This window comes from Armigeres subalbatus, unplaced genomic scaffold, assembly GCF_024139115.2.
Source record: "Armigeres subalbatus isolate Guangzhou_Male unplaced genomic scaffold, GZ_Asu_2 Contig847, whole genome shotgun sequence".
NCBI classification, from domain to species: Eukaryota; Metazoa; Arthropoda; class Insecta; order Diptera; family Culicidae; genus Armigeres; species Armigeres subalbatus.
In genome coordinates, this window is record NW_026943642.1 from 1 (window position 1) to 13317 (window position 13317).

General features: G+C 40.3%; 1 pseudogene; it reads left to right on the plus strand.

Moving 5' to 3' along the window:
- Window positions 1-10607: 10607 nt before the first annotated feature.
- LOC134204709 (uncharacterized) lies at window positions 10608-13064 on the plus strand (annotated as a pseudogene).
- The last annotated feature ends 253 nt before the right edge of the window (window positions 13065-13317 follow it).

Sequence of the window (13317 nt, forward strand, 5' to 3'; positions counted from 1 at the left end):
GATCGATCAAAAGCCAATGAAACACGCGCCAGACATCGCTATGATCGACTTTTGACCAGCATCCGTGTTGTATATCCAGCACCCTGTTCTGAAAATAACTTTTCAGTATCCTGCACAGGTAATCAGGAACTCTCAATCGGTGCAGGGAGTCTGCAATTGATGCCCAGCTAGCATTGTTAAACGCGTTTTTACATCAAATGTAATCAATGCGTAGTACCTAATACCTCTCCTATTTAAACCTCTCGCTTTATCTTGGCCGTATCCGTTACCGATCGAATTGCTTCGATGGTAGGAACAGCCCTTACCGACCATACTGGTTGCTGGATAAGCCACCAACACACTCTGTATAAGCCGACAATCTATTCAGGATGACTCCCTCTAGCAGCTTCCCCAGCTGTGTCGAGTAAAACAAAAAAAATTGGTCTGTATGCAGCGAAGGTCCCCAATATTCTGCCAGGCTTCGGTAATAGCAATTCAATTTCTGCCACTGTTTCCCATCGATCTGGAGTAGTTTCTTTCGGTCCATGTGTACATCTCTGGAGGCAGCTCCTGAACATACTCTAGAGCAGCAAAGAATGGCGTGTGTTTAAGGTCCAGGTTTTGAATACATCCATCTCGGGCCTGGCGCCTTAACATGAGCTTAAGTTTTCTTGCTTTTGGCTACGATAAGCACCTCATTAAAGTCACTAGCGGTACCACGTCAACTGACCCGTACGGGGTAGCAGGCCAGTCCGATGGTTCATATGTCTCGGAAATAATCCTTCTACTATTCCGGCTAACATCTCTGGGAGATCTTTTTTTCAGGAGGTTGTGCTATTGGTCCCTTGACTGCTCCGCTATCCTGTATGCATCTCCCCATGGGTTGTTCATTTCCGCCATCCTGCAACAGCTTTCCAAAGCAGGCTGGCTTGCTACATTTAAATCTCCAGTTCAGAGCTCTACTCGCTCGTCTGGAATACTCCCACGTCTATCGACTCGCTCAGCGTCCGTTCTAGCATCACCGTCGCAACCATCTTTAGCTCTCCATAGACAGGTTCTACGAAGATCTGCGATCGTGTTAGACCACCAGTACACTGATTGTCGATTTGCCTGGGGCTGGAGTCTTCAACTTGGCATCCCCGCTATATCACAGAGCCCGTGTTAGTACCTCCGTCAGTTCATTACCGCTCAGATCCGATCTTTCCCAGAAGCAGCGCCTCCTCTAACAGTTCTTGATTGAACTGTGAGGTGCGCCATCCGGGATCAGATTGCACCGCCCTTATTGTCCGTACTCTTTCCGGGTATACTCGACCATAAAACGTACCTCCTGGATAGTCGCTAGAAAGTATGACGTCAATACACAGATCTTACCGCTCGGTCACTCTAAACGCTGGCACTTGCACCGGCATCCGTTCAGCAGAACTACGATTCAATACCGCTGATGACTCTAGCAGGATATGACCTCTAGCGTTAGTGAACCGGGAACTCCAGTCCACCTTACCCCACGCATTGAAGTCACCTGCTACAACTACTGGTTTAAAAGGCCAGTTAGTTTCGCCGCAAAGAATATCCAACTACCCTAGTGTACTGCTCTTACACTTAACTTGTCAACTTTCACCGGGTATTCGGTAAATTTTACCGAAATCTCAACAGCCAGAACTTGTTCGGTAATTTATTTTTACAGATTTTTGTAATTCTTTCCCATTGCTCAACTGTCAAAATCACCGAAAATCAGTTAAATTTATTTACCGAACAGTTCTGTTGTTCAGACTTCGACTAAATTTACCGAGAGTCACAGCGATTTATTTTAAGATGTGTACACTCCATCTAGGAGGACAGTAGCAGCTACAAAAGTAAACTTGCCGCTTTACGCTTTGCTATGACGAAACCCTCATCGTCGGGAGGAGAAGATATTATCTTTCTGGATAAAATTATGTCCATACAAGTCGAGATTCCCTACCTTACCGGACTTTGTCCGCAATCCAGCTGCCGTTCCACGGCAAGCTGAAGCGGTATGGGTCCGGACAGCAAGAGCAACATCAAGCTTACACTCGATTACACCGACTGTTGTAGCAGCAGCAGTTGAGCCGCCTCACAGTGGTTCAAGATTTTCAGCTGTGTTACTTGCCATGTCTGGACCCTTCTAGAGGAAGCCGGACAGGTCTGAGCACCGGTGAAATGCCTGTTGTCTGGGCCTCTGGAGTGACAGATCAGACATCTTGAGTCTCAGACAACCCTGGCAGGTGCGAGCCTGGAGGTTTTCGGCTCCCGCACCTACAACTGGCACAACCATTACGGTCAGGTCACCTTACAGTCATAGGACTTATGACCGAGGCCAAGGCACCTACTCAATGTTGACACCAAACCAGCCCACCTTCAGTTTTACCTTTATCCCAGCACCTTCTTGGCCTCCATCGCCGATGGGTACTTGGAATGAGGCAACCTGCATTCCTGCAAAGCCTTCGCGTAACCGAATCTCAGATTCCTGGATCTCGACATTGCACTGCTCGCTTTGGTGCGTCTACCAGGTCTCCGGCTTCGTTTATCTCATCCATGCCCTTGCACTGGATGTGCAACTCAAACTTGAACCCCGTCACCCAGTACTCTGTCAACTTTTTATACTCGGAACTCTTCCGAGCAGCATCCCGCTTTAAGACGAGAATCATCTCGCCTTTGCGCGCGTTTTTCGGATGCAATTGACATTCCCTCCTAGACTAGAGAGCTTCTCGTTGCCTCTCATAGTCTTTAAGACATCGCATAGCTTTTATCGTAAGCCTTGACAGTAATAATCCCCTTCTGCCTCTGTCCTTTCAGCTTTACCCGCTGCAACTATTGAAAGGCGCACCCTTTTCGCCCACCACAGGTTCTCTACCCTTACTTAGCAGTGACCTGCTCCGCACCGTTGCATGCAGTGATCCAGGTAGCACTACAAAGCGGTAATAAGTTGTTCAAGCCAAAATAGCCAGAGATAGAAAAAACGAAACTTTGTTCTACAAAAGTTGCTTCTAACAGTAAGAGGCTTATTGAGCTTTTCATAAGCAAAAATTGGTCACATTTGAAGACGAAAAACTTTTTCATTTGCAGGGATACGGATATGTTACAATGTTCCGCGGAATTGTAGTTCAGCCAGATTCCAAAGAAATTTGCTGAAAAATTATTTCCTTCTAGTGCTTAAATTGACTGATTTATATGAATTTTTCCCAAGTTTACTTAGGGTGACCGCTTACAAAAACAGTTTTTTGCTCTAACTTTCTTATTTCAAATTTTCTCAACAATACGATGTTCAAGACCACTTTTTGTGGCTTTGCAGAACACCAAGCTTTTCATGGATTTAACGTCTGCCATATCTCACATGCGGATCAAAAATTATTCAGATTTTCTTCGAAAAAAAAAACGTTTTCTTCTAACGGGCTGTATCTATGAATAGGCAAACATTTATTCAATATGTTTTCTCGACCTTATTCTACCACAATTTCAGGCTTCATTTTCAGGGTGTTTTAAATCGAGTGTATGATTGAAAACTAACTTCCTTATTATTGCAATGAAAGAATTACTTTGTTTTTTTTTTTCTATATTTTTCAAACACCTATTTGCTATTTTTATGTGTTTTCAGCTAAGCGAAGGCTTACTTCATTGATATAGCGGCAAACGCTACACCATTTTTGTTATAGAGCCTGAGCTGAGGCTAATATCTCTGAAAAGCAGCTGTTCTTATGAACTTGATAGTGAATAAGAGGCAACATGACAAAAATAATAACAAAATCGAAGAAAAACCTCCAATAACTTTTGGATCCGCATGAGATATGGCAAAGTTAAGTTCATGAAGAGTTGCGTCCTGCAAAGCAAGAAAAAGTGGTATGAACATCACATTGCTGAGAAATTTGAAACAAAAAAAGTAAGAGCAAAAAAACTGTTTTTTAAGAATTACAATCGGGTAAATCTTGGGAAGAAATTGCTATAAATCAGTCGATTTAAGAGCTTTGAGAAATATTTTTCAGCAAAACTCTTGGAATCTGGCTTGCAGACTACAACTAGAAGTGGAACATTATAGTACCCCTTGCTCTGCAAATGAAAAAGTTTTATTTTTCATTTTTTAAATGTATGGCCCTATTCCTAATTTTACATGAAAACCTCAATAAGACCCTTACCGTTAGAAGCAACTTTAGTAGAACAAGTTTTTTCTATCTGCTATTTTATAGGCTTGAAAAACTTATTACCACTTTGTCTGTACCCTGGACCAATGTGCTTTGGTTGCACTTTCCTTGCGACCTGCTGACGACTCCGTTTCGCCTTTCTTGGATTCACGACCTCCGTCCATGTGCAGGTCTTCCTCCCTGCGATACTCTGGAAATTATGCGTTTGGTAGAGGCAGTACCATTTTCCTCTCAGTCTTGTCCACTCAGGACCTTCTCGACTGCTCCAGACCGAGGCTTTAGCTACTTTCAGGTCCGCCTCCTGCGTGACCTTGCTTAGCCAACAAGTTGCTCCGCTAGTGCCATCACGCCTTTGAAGCTCTGCAGTCTGGCTCTCCGCCAGCTGCTTCCCCTCTGTGAGGGAGGCAGAATTTTCGATTCGGCCTCCTTTTCGGAGGCCTATCACCATGGCTTGGCTAACCGCCAACTTCTTTCTCTTCAGTATGAGAGGCGGGTCATGTGCTCCTTGCTTACTCCTTACTGGCTTCCATGCAAGGACTTCCATTCAAACTTCTGCCTCCACGACTAGGAAGCGCAGAGGGTCAGTACAGCTTTAGGTCCTTCGTGCCAGTTTACTCGGTTTGCCCAGGAAGCCCTAAAGTGAGCCACCCTAGTGCAAAGTTATCATCAATCAAAGTTGGCAGCAGCGTCGTTACCCCTATGCCTGGTGTATTGTTGAGCTCCATAATCGTCGGTCTTGGGCAATGTTCTTTCAGTTTCCCCGAACGTTTAGGGTTTCATATTCGATTCCACCACATGCAGCTAGCGTTTTGTGCACTTCCACGAAGTCGCCGGCCTCTTATCTGGATTCTGGTACTGTTCGTCCACCGGCGCTGTAAATTTCCTATATGCCAATCAGCTACTCATATCGATAGAGCACAATGGTGCTGCAGGCCAATACTGGTATTCCTTCTCGTTCGATCATTGCGTTTTATTTACCAGCATGAGAGAGGACTGCGAACGAAAATCTGACCGTTTTTTTTCTTACTGCAGTGGACTCTGACATACGACGTTATTGTTTGACAAAGAAGTGGCTTGATGCACTCGGTTTTATCAACCCAACTTTTCGGCAGTTCATTCAACGTATTTAGGAGTATTCAACGTAAAATCAGAGGAGTAGTGGAGTATTAATAGCTGTTGCGTCTTTATTTCAGTTGCAATATTGAGTTTGGCTCCGTTGACGCAATAATTTGGAACAGCTATGGGTGAAGATCAAACTGCCACAAAACTCTATATCAGCATCGGAGTGCTGTACCTACCGCTTTCCCTGATCGTAGGAGGATATCTATATTCATTTAATGATATTCATTTAATATTTCACGGAGAATTCATCCGAATTTCCAAGAGAAAGGCATTCAAAATTCTACGGTAAATGCATACGAACTTCCAAGAAAAACTAATCTGAAAATTAATTCAAGTTAAAACTAGAAATTCATACAAAGATCAACGTTAAATTTATTATGTAAATTCCATGTACAAAAAATTCGTCCCATTGTGAGAAAAGTCGATTCAATTTCACACGTAAAATTCTTCCTAAGTTTCCGTTGGACGTTCTTTTCCAATTTTTCTATAGAATTGACATATTTCCGATCGAAATTAATCCAAATATTCACGGAAAATTCATCCAAATGTTTTAACGAAAGTTCTTCTTACAGATAACAAATATTAAGGTTGCCATTCGATACGTGTGCGAATACCCGAAAAACGTTAGTTCAAAAAGACAGGAACTTTTAATTCAATTTATGTTTAACTGGCAAACCCGACGATCTTCCATTCGCCTAAAATTGATTTATTCTCTGATTAGATTTCCGAGTAATTAAAAGAATTAGTGTTTCATTTGTATAGGGAGGCCCCTTTCTAAAGCGGGGAGGGTCTCGAACCATCTTCAGATCCTTCCTGGTCCAAAAACACTCTACGCCTGAAATTTTTTCCCACGCCGATCCGGTTCAGTAGTTTCGGGTCTATAAGGTTCAGACGAACAGAAATTTATTTTATGTATATAGACTAGAGGAAAGTACCAGCTTTTGCTTATAGTGTTTAAGTTGCAAATGTCACATTCTGGACTATTTGCAGCACCACTCTATGATCCAATTTCCGTGTGATTGTCTGACCCACGGTATACAAACAACGAGGTACGCTCGTTAGAAAAATGTCACTTCAAAGTAAGTAGTGGCCAATGGTAAAAACTCAAAGGTGCAATCAGGTTGTACCTGCAAAGGTGACGTTGAACTTCCGTGGCAGTACTAGTAGTTTTCGGCGATTTTCTGCTGGTCCGTTAGACAGCCTAAATGCGGTGATGTATACTGTTTGAAACAAATTTGAAAAGGATGATGGAAATGAAATTTTCAAAACGAATCAAGGATGAACAACACTCAAGCGAACACATATCCAAATTATCAATTAATAAAAACTCGCTAGAAATGCGTCGTTCGATAATTGTATCTCGGTTTGGTAAATGCTACCTTTGAACTTATTTTCCTAATTCTAATAGATTGCAAGTTGAGCGGTAAGTTCCAGTTGGAGTGTTTATGGAAGAAGAAGCTTGCGATACTTACGAAGTTTGACTGATTCTACAAACGATTGCTAAACTGTTCATGAGGTGTTCAGTAATGTCATCATACATAAATGACATTTAAAAATTTCAATATATGCTGCCTAAATGGTTCGCGTTAATCCCGAAATTTTAGTGAAAAATATTGTATAAAAAGCGATTCAGTAGCCAAAATAAAACGCGTAAAACAACTTCAGTGTACATCGAAATGAAGCGTTGACTCTTCCTTGATCCGGATGGTCAAAATTGAAAATCCATCGAAACGGCTGAGATATTAACGATCAAAGTCTATCATATTTTCGTGACGTTTTTTGATTTTTTGCAATCTTGAAGTGTACCCCAATATAGAAAAGACAGACGTAGTTCTACGTCAAAAGTAAGCATGCTGAGACCGTAGAGCATCGTCTCGGTTCAGCTTGTTCGAAGATAGTAGTGACGACACATGTTTACATTCAAACTGAATGTTTATATTACTTGTTAAGCCTGCCTTGTTTTTTGTATGCCGTGGTCTGACCCATAATTGTATTCTAATGATTTTTTTGCCTTTCCCCTTTAAATTCACCAACTTTTTGCATTTATCGTACTGTTGTAAAAAGTTGAACCGAAAGGCATTTTTTCACTCCAAAATCGAACTAGAAGTAGAAGTCTCGGAGACCCATGATGTTATGTACCAATCGACTCAGCTGAACAAATGGTCGGGGTTCAGTCAAATCACACCAAGCCCCAACGAAAAATTACCGATTTTTCTGCTGAAACTTTCGTTTATCAAATTTAATTGTAATAAAATAATAATCACGATCCGTAATTGCGTTCAAAAGTTATGAAGAAAATGGTGTGTTGCACCATATAAGCTTGGTAGGTTGATTTGTTATACAGCGTTTGCAAGAGCCGTAATGTAGGCGATTATTTACTATGTTTAACGCACTCAAGCGAAATCAAACGACTGAATCGATGAAAGCATCGTCTCGTCACCGCCAGGTAGATGAATCAGATGAATACACAAACCTTGCGCACCCCAAAATAAATCGAATAGCGAAAAAATCATGCAACTCGGTCAACCCATTTGTAAGTTAAATAATCAGAGAGGGCACCTAAATTAAATTTTAATTAATAGATGAGGAACGCGATTGGCAATCGCTGGCGCAAGGATCATTGTTGTGAAAAACGCAGCCCAAATGCGACTGTCAAATGCATTTGCTGCGATCGATGGTTGCTTATTGAGGGGTTAGAAGCAGAGGGGTGTAAGTCACACTTTTGTCAATATTGAGTTGGCTACAGAAAAAAATACTTTGATTTACGAGGTGAACCGGCCCAGGGCCGAAAACCTAATTAATAAAGATAATAATAATAACTTTGATTCTTGAGCTTTGCGGCAATATGTTGATATAGTTTGTACGAAGTTTATAAAAAATGTGAAAATTCATAGAAAATTAAAAAATTTTTGAACTTCCGTACAATTTGTATGGAGCGAAAAAATTAAAAAACTTTGCCCTCATTTTACTAAAAAAAAATTGTTGTCGCTTACACCCCACTGCTCTAACCCTCTCAATTAGTTCAGTAGATGACAGTAATGGGCCACGAGAATTGTTCTCGGATCTTCCTCCGAAATTTGTAGGGAATTTCTTCTGAATTTTGTTGAAAATTTTCCATTTCCGCTTGTCAAACTCACTCACTCAGCGGGTTAAATTCCTTGACGATCACATCACTTTTTACAATGAATGTAGATCCAACTATGTGTTCTCATAATCATATGTTCCTCGCTGATATGTTTGGGGTCCCAAATTGGGGATACACATAGTGAACAAGATCTCTCAATAATAAAGATATGGACGACGCCGTTATTGATCTTCACAATAAATGACCTGCATGAAACATGAACAGCGGATATAATAGGATATCTTACTAGGAACGATGAAAATCTGATTCAGCAGCACATTGAGTCTTTGAATTCTGTTTTGTCTAGTTTGAACCCGCAAGACATTGCTTTCCAGTTCGGCGATTATAATCATCCTGAAATATTTTGGGCTCCTTCTAAAGACGGGGTCTAGTATTAGATGCCAAATCAATCACGATTAACAAGAGCAGGCGGCATGTTATATGATGGGTTTTGCTTTCATGGCCTGTACGTAGATAAACTCGGTAACAAAACCCCAGTTCTCGCACTTCTGGATCTAGTTTTAGTGAACGATGAGGCATTATCAGCAAACGTTTTAGAAGCTGTTGAACCGCTAGTCCAAGTTGATGTACCTCATCCTCCTCTAGAAGTCACTGTTCCTGTTCCTTTGCCTGTACGTTTCGATCAAGTTATGGATATCATTTGATTCAATTTTCGACGCGCTGACTACGACGCACTGAACGACGCATTTTCTTCCATCCAATGGCGTTTCTTGGACTTCGAATTAGATCTCAATGCCATGGTGCAACTTTTCAACGACGAGATACAACTAGTGATTGAAGCTAATGTTCCGCTACAGCGACCACCGTTAAAACCTCCGTGGGTAAACAAACGTCTTCAAGAATTGAAGCGTGCCAAGCGCTCTGCACTCCGCAGATATCGACTTAATCGCTCGCCTTGTTCCAAACGTCGCTTCTCGCTTGCCAGCAACAAGTGCTCGCTACATAGACCGAAAGCAAGAAGTCTGCGCACATATCCGAAACGATTCTGGTCCTTGGTCCGGTCAAAACGCAAGGAAGATGGGTTGCCTTCTTTGATGTATCTTCGCAAATCCTCTGCTGAAACGGCTTCCAGAAAATGCGAATTGTTTGCTGAATATTTTATGAGTGCTTTTTCCAACATACAAGTATCACCCAGTAAACATTTTTGTGTGTATATTATTCAATATACGGATCCATATACAGTATTACAGAATCGTAAATAATGCCTCAAAGTCTTATATACGTACTAAAGTGGAGGCGATATACATCATAAGAAAGACAAATAATTTGAAAAAAGTTGATTTCATATGATACTTTTTAGCATCTCTAGGATAAACATTATAAAGTTTAAAATGACTTCATGTATTACTATAGCAACGTGATATACGATTAACTATTATTCAACGCAAAAAATCAATTCATTCCATCTATTAAACATTTTAGAGTCATAATTGCCGTAAATCGATGAAGCGAAGTTATTTTTGTATAAATCGGATGTTACCTGGAATCGAACTCTTTCATGCCTAGCTGTTGCTGCTGCGCTATCTCTCTACACCATGCCGGAAATGCAATATTGGTAGAGTTAAAACCAAACAAAGTTATCTGTCCAGTCAGATGACTAAAAATAAACATGCATCATTGCTATACGATACTTTACAAACTTACTTCTGCATTTAATAAGATATAAAAAAAATGTTTACGTAAAAGCCTTTATCATAATAACATTCTTGATCGTATTTTCAGTAATGATTTGTTGCTACTACACATATACGACCATATCGGAGTTTATTTAAGATTTGAAAACTTGATTTCACATATAATACAATTCCTAAGTTTGATAAATAAGTGATGCCAAAACTGTAGAAGCTCGTAAATACACGCAAAAAAACATAGATTAAGTGTTTGCTTGCGATGATAAAACCAACTGTCAAACAAACACCACAATTATAATTTCATATTAATTGACCTATTTTTTTAAATATAAAAATCAGAAAACGTATGCGGAAGTATATTGGGATAACAAAATAAAAACTTTTAATTCTGACTTTTTAATTTGCACTGGCTGCACGGTCAGCTCTGATTGATCTGTCAATAAGATAAACAGTTTGTCAACGTTCGAAGAATTTCGATTTGTATAATAATTTTGTTTAATTCACTCCATATTAAAGGGTATGTATTTGAATTCGTAACTATTCTTTAATATGATAGCTATTTCTTATTATTCATAGATGCATACCGTCGTGCAATTCATCGAGAACCAGAAATTCAAGGTAATGGCTGCTGTACCTGCAGCATGGGTAAAGAGAAAATGTTTTGCTTTGGCCAAAACTTTCCAATGCAAAATCGAGAGCCTAAGACTTGCTGGACATGAATTCAATGGACCCACGAAGAAGATTCCAGTCATAGTATGCAATAGCTTCAAAAATATCCAACTAGCCGAAGAAGCTGCCGAGGAACTCTCCAAACGTGAAGTCTCCGACATCGATACTAAGCGGAAGCGGCTAAAACCTGCCAAAAAACCGAAGGCACTGGCTCCAAAGGATTATAATAAGATGATACAAGGTAAGATGATGCTTCAGATCTTAGAACATTAAGTAATTTTAGTTTCCTATCAGCATGCAACCTACAAAATACTTCTTTCCAATCAATACCAATCCAATTGAAAGTGGACAACGCATCCGAAGATTCGAGAAATCTGACTCATACAATGGAGAACTTCGTGGCTGCTGATTTGAGTATCCCAATGAATACCAACGCGAATGTTATTGTACTGAATGAACCGTATTCTTCGAGTCAAACTGTCTGTCCCCGTGCGTCGATGGCATATGACGAAAACTGCGAGCCCACTATTACACAGCAAACAACTTCACAGAAGATACAAAATGTATCCTTGGTGCAACATGCTAAGCCCTCGGTCAACTCTCATATGATCGAAGCAACGCTTATTCATCCACAAGCATCTGCTTTATTGCCCGTGCAACACAACACCAATTCTTGCACCTTAACGTCTCTAAATCAACCAAATTCATGTTCCTGCGGATCAGTTTAGCCAACATCCAGTAAAATCATCAGAGGTAAAATAATGTACAAAGTTTAATTAAAGTTCATTGCTGATTTCAATCTTCTTTTTGAGTCACAGCGACACCAAGGGTATATGATTCATATTAGAGTTTTCATGTTCTTCCTATAGCATTATTACTTCTACCTACACACCCCGAGTTTGCCTGCTATCTATATTTTGATCCACTTCCTTTATTTTTGTGGAAGCAACGCTAGCATTATCCCCAACAGTAAAACATAATAGAACAATTTATACAATTTTAGGTACATCACCTGAACAAACAGTGTTGGGTGACGGAAAGGGTTATTTACAGGACGAAAATATGTTTTATCAGTATGCAGACGAGAACAACACATCAGCCTTACAAATAACAGGTATGATATTCACCAAATTGTTTTCAATAGTATGTTATAATTTCTTAAAAATTGAAGGTCGATGAGCTACGAGCAAATGAAAGCAGATCTTAAAGTGTTCATCGAAACGACTGTCACAAAATCTGTCGAGAAAGCTTTGAAACTAACTTCGCGCGTTATGCTGCTCTGTCTGATATTGAAGCAAGGAGAACTCCGCCAAGTCCGAAGATAACATCATCTAAAAATATACGCTTATAAATAAAGAGGATGAGCTCAGCAAATGGAACATCAAGCTGAATAGCAGACACCTACGTCAACGCTTTGTATGCAGTATTATGATAAATATCTAAACAATGGTAATCATATTTTTCTCTTTTCAGTTGGAATATTTCTCAAAAATCATAATTCCAAACGCATACATCCAGAAAGGCGACAATGCATGTTATAGGGGAAGAGGCCCCAAAACGCCCCCCCGATGCAAAACGCCTTTTGTGGTTTCCGTCATATTTACCGTCATTAAGATGGCCGTAAATAAAAACTAGATCTAAAATTATGTAGGTTAGGCGAAAAAAAGTTTCAAAATCGTATGGGAAGGTCGGAAAAACCGAAAATTTCCACATTTTGAAGAAACATCTTAACATTTTGGCGAGGCAAAACGCCCCTAGTGGCGCTAACCTACAATGTACTTGCGTCTCCACGCACTATCCATACCAGAATGCTGATTCGCCGACGCATGGTACTTTGTTCCTAGTAGTTGCCAGCTAAAAGGCGTTTTTGCCTCATGAGTTTTCCGGCAACAGAATATCACCACTTTTTTGAAATGTGAATATTATCAATATGATTGAGATTTTGACAATTTTGAGATGGCATCAACTAGCTATCTTTTTAACTGTTGCATAATGTAAAAATACCCATGAATAGCGTTACAAATAAGACAATAAATCAGTGTTTGCTTAGCTAGGGCATTTTGCCCCCCCTTCCCCTACTGTAGTTGATTGTCTTTTCACACGTGATTTTTGGACAAAGATGACATGGACAGGAATCAGCCGGGGCAATAAGGCTAAGAGAGGCTTCCGTGAATACGGTAATGTCATTCAATTATTGGGCGATATAGTGCGAATTGGTGATCCGTCGTACACAGCACAGAAATTAGAGCTGTTCTGCCGAAATAAACTCTTTCCGTTACTGTAAACCACGATCTACGTGCCAGAAACTTCGAAATCGGCATGCAGACCGAAACGCTCTCGTAAAAGCAGCTGCAATATCTGCAGGTGATGGGCACAATACAGAACCACGAAGATCCACCTTCATCTGATGATGATGAACGAATGGTTGGAGATGAAAGCAACTTTTGAGTCTGATGACGAAGAATGTGATGGAAATACTTCGATGGATCTAGATTAACTTCAGATTCGAGTCTGCTCTAATTAAATATTATAAGCATTATACCTAAGGACGTTAAGGGATATACACGTCTGAATATTATTAATATGAGTTCTAACAATTACTATATAACCTTCACTA